The sequence below is a fragment of the Spermophilus citellus genome (genome assembly GCF_964194105.1).
Source record: "Spermophilus citellus genome assembly, contig: SCAFFOLD_122, whole genome shotgun sequence".
Lineage (NCBI taxonomy): Eukaryota > Metazoa > Chordata > Mammalia > Rodentia > Sciuridae > Spermophilus > Spermophilus citellus.
Genome location: NW_027673113.1, coordinates 661352 through 666132, shown reverse-complemented (window position 1 = coordinate 666132; position 4781 = coordinate 661352).

The window sequence follows — 4781 nt, the reverse complement described above, 5'->3', positions numbered from 1 at the left end:
CAATTGGATAACATTTTGTCAAGTTTTTTTTTTCCTGATTGTTATTTTATGCTAGCTGGAATTTAAAAAATGACACTGACCTTATTCAAATAAAGAAATATTTTAGTAGTTTGCTATTTTCTTCATTGATCTCAGGTAATAAGTAGCTTTTCGTTTTCCAAATAAGCTCTGATCTGCAATAGAACTTCATTTATCTGTCATCTGTGCTTTGTCTTAGGTGACCTGCCTCCTGTGGTGTCAACAAATGGAAGGGAAACTGGAGAAAGTAGAAATGACATTTGTTAAATATTTACTCTTGCTGGTAATGAAAAGTACATATTAAAACAATATATTTGATGTTTTCACCTTCAATAACCAAATGCTGGCAAAAGTATAGTTAAGCTGGAACTCTTTGTTGTTATTAGTTACTGGCAATTTTTTAAATCTTTTTTTCCCCCCCCAAATACCATTAACCTAGTGAAACTGGGTTTGAGTCTTGGCTCTGCAACTTACTAGAGGTGGTTTTCAGTATCATCATAATCTTACATCATTGTTAGCATTGTAAAAGAGAGTCTTTATAAAGAGATTTCAAAAAGTAACATACTAAGTTAATGGATCCCTTTCCTCTATAAACATAAAGAAATGTTGGATAAAAGATTTAAATACATAGATGAGTGTGAAAGAAATTAGAATTTAAAGATTGATTAGGGAGCTTGCTAGGGGTAAGGATAGCAAAAACTAAACTATATAAGCCCTGATACTGTGGTCGGAGGATACGTTCAGTTGGAGCTTAAGGGATGTGATTTTGGGCCTGGAAAACCCATTAGGTTTGAGCTAAGATGCTCAGATAAAGTTAGGACCCTGGCAAGTTGCTCCTTCAGTGGAAGTGGGCTAACAGAACCTTACACCCTGATGACAAGAGAAAACATAACAATCGTCTCTCCTTGGGGTTCTGGATAGGGAATAAAATTCTCTATAAGAAATTAAAGACCCAGCCTCGTGCTTTATGCCATTGTAGCATCCAAATGACCTGCATGGTGTGGAATTTTCCAAGCCAAAACTAAATTAGTTCTGGTCTGGTAAATTCCAGGAGGAGGCAAGACAAAAGCACTCTTTAGCAATAATTCCACAACAAAAGCACATCAGACAACCCGGAACATCTAGTCCTAACTGAAATGAGCTCTGAAAATCATACACCAAACAAGAAAAATGTGAAAGAAATAGTCAGTAGAAAACTTGGCACCTCCAAGAATCTGGGGTAACAGTGACAAAGAAAACCAATATGTACACTGTAAATGACTATATTTAGACTAGAAATTATAAGGAAGGAAGGGAACACTGAAAAGAAGAGTAAGAAGTTATCTGGTAGTTAACTTAAATACCCAGAGAACTTAAATATGGGCAGAAGGATTAAATTGGACACTGCTGAAAAAATGATTGCATTATATGTAAGAAGTCTGAAAAAAATTACAGAGAATGCATCACAGAGATTAAAATGCAAAATATGAGAAATTGGCAGTTGATAGAGAGGTATAATATAAATCCACAAGGGATACTAGAGGAAATAGGGAGAATTGTGGGATGACTACTCACAAATAGAATTTTCCAGAACTGATACACATAGAAAACTTAGTCTACAAGAGATCAGAAGGCAGATTGCGGGGGGCTTCCCACAGACATTATCTGAATCATTAGATGCTTGCTATGATCTGAGTGTTAGTGTTGTTCTAAAATTCATATTTTGGAATTCTAACTCCCACGGTGATAGTATGGGGGCTATGCAAGTAGGGAGGGCTGCAAGAGAACCTACGCTAGGCAGACACAGTGACATGAACTAAAGCCAGGAGTTAAGAAGCAGTGTTGTTTATTTCAGAACCTATAATCAATCCTGTTACGCCAGAAAATAAAGGGGAAATTGATGATTGGATTGCTTAGATTAGACTTCATCCAAAAGGTAGTGAGATGCCATGAAAGTTTTAAGTAAAAGATGTTTGCATTTCAAACGTTGCAGTTGGTTGCTTCGTGGAGAATAGATTGGAGGGAAACTTGCTCCCTGTGGAAAATGGTGGCCTGATAAGAGGCCAAGACAGTGAAAACTGGGAAGTAGAAAACTTATGGCAATAGTAGAGATAAAACTAATAAACCAGGCATGGTGGTGCATGCCTTTAATTCCAGCAGCTCAGGAGGCTGAAGCAGAAGGATCACGAGTTCAAAGCCAGCCTGAGCAAAAGCAAGGCACTAAGCAACTCAGTGAGACCCTGTCTCTAAATAAAATACAAAATAAGGCTGGGAATGTGGCTCAGTGGTCAAGTGCCTCTGAGTTCAATCCCCACTACAAGAAAAAAACAATAATAATAGCATTGTCCTAGTCCATACAGGATGCTATAACAAGATATCATAAATTAAGTAGCTCATGAGCAACATAAATGTATTTCTACAGTTGTAGAAGATGGGGAAGTCCAAGATCAAAGTGGCAACTTTGGTGTCCTGATGACTTGCTTTGTAGATGGCTGTCTTTTTGCTATGTCCTCAGATGGCAGAAGGGGCAAGGGACCTTGCTTGGGCCTCTTTAATAAGGGCACTAGTCTGGTTCATGAGGGCTCCACCCCATTGCCCAGTCACCTCCAAAGCCCTACCCCCATACATTACTTGGGGGTTAGAATTTCAAAATATGGATTTGGGGGCAACACAAACATTCAGACCGTAGCAGGCATCTAATGATGATTGATAGGGGAGGCAAATGAGAAGGAAGAATGTAGGATTTTGTTTCTTGCTCAAGGAATTGGATGGATGGTACCATGCCCTAAAATAAGGAGCCCAGGAAAACGGGTGGGAGTTGAGGTGAGGGAAGGAGTTGAGCTCCATTTGGGGCCTGGAATTTGATGCAACTTTCCAAGTGAAAATAACCAGGAAACTTGGAGTCAGGATAGCTCCATATCTCAATTTATTTTTTATTAGTTCATTTTAGTTACACAATATTAAGAGTTCATTTTGACATAATTATACAAGCATGGAATATAATTTGCTCTAATTCAGTCCTCAGTACTTAGCCTTTCCCTCTTCTCCTCCCTCCCCCATCCCCTTTCCTCTACTCTACTAATAACAATGCCTCAATTTTTTGAGTTGTAAGATAGAATTATAACAGCACCAAAACAGAGCCTACAAACAGGATGCCTGTGCCCAATAAATGTCAGCTATTATTATTTTATGGGATTGAACTCGGAGCACTGCACCCTAAGCCTTCAGCTCTTTCTCTGCCTGCTCGTGAGTTGTTGACAAGGGAACAGTCCTCAACAGTGTTAAGAGTTGTTAAGTTTCTCAGATCCTTGCATGTCCAGCCATCTGCCTGGTTAGCTACCACATGCCTTTGTTCTTTCTTCTCTCTTTTTCTCTGAACCCCTCTTGTTTCCACTGAGTCCTGCTGCCCCCGATGGCTGCATGCCCCTTTGCTGGCCATCACTACTCATTTTTCTGGGCTCTGCTATTGCTGCCATGTCAGCTCAGCAGCAGAACCATTTCTGCCAAGTTCCATCCTGCATACTAGCTCCCATTGCTGCTCTTGGGCATAATTATACCCTCCTCCCATGCACTGCAGCCACGCCGCAGTCTGATCAGGCACCTCATGGCTGCCATGCCCACAGAGGTAATGTAGGCTTCCAGGAGCCAGGCCATATGGGTCTGTGTTAGAGTTCTCCAGAAAGGCAGGACCAATTGTGTGTGTTTGTGTGTTAACCTTTTGTAAAAACACTTTTTATATATATAAAAATTACACACATACTAAGGAATTGTCTCGTGATTATGGAGGCTAAGCCCCATGATCTGCCATCTGCAATTGGGAGACCCAAGAAGCCAGTGGTGTAGTTCAAAGGCCTTGAGAACCAGAGAGCTAATGGTTTAGATTTTATCCAAGTCTGAATGCCTGAGAACCAAGAGTGCTGTGGGCAGCTGGATATCAATGTCCCAGTTCAAGGAGTCAAGCAGAGAGAAAATTCAAGCTTTCTCAGGCATGTTTAGGACTTCACTGAAAAGATTAATGCCCACCCACATTAGGAAGGGTCATCTGTTTTTACCTAGTCCACCAATTCAAATGCTAATCTCTTCATAAACACCCTCACAGGCACACCTGAAATAACATTCATCCAGGTATCTGGACAGTCCATGACCTGGACAAGCTAGCACAGACTATCACCAGTAGTTTGTTAGCACAAAATACTACTACAATGGTTTGTGGACAAACGAAGAATGCCTTTCTTACATCTGCACGTTACTTTCTGCCAAAAAAGTACAAAAGCACTAATATGAGGGCCCCGTGCCGGAGTTCTCAGAACAGTTGTTCACTTTTAATTATAGGTTCATCTTTACAGGAATAGCTATAAGGAGTTCATGGCCCTTGTGCAGGATAAACCTGAATAAAAGAGAACATATTCAAAATGTCATGCCTATGAGATAGAACACTTTGTGAGACAAGCTCTGATATCTGCTTCTAAGGGCCTCCTTAGTGCTTCTCTGCAAACAGTCTAAGCAAGGCACCCCACAGTTGCTGCAATTTGCCAAGTATACCTGCACTCCAAGCATGGGCATAGCTCAGGTCAAACTGGTCGACCCACTGTGTCAACAATAAGTTAGGAAATTAGTCTTTGGTTCCCAGCCCATCTTCCTTTCCATGTGGTACCAATATGGAAGTTTAACCAGATCCTGAAGACCAGCCTGTCCTGCTGAGAATAACAACCACCAACTTTATACCAGCTTACCACTCTCTACCTGCATGGAAGTTCTGTGACAGGATACAGAATAGAATACAA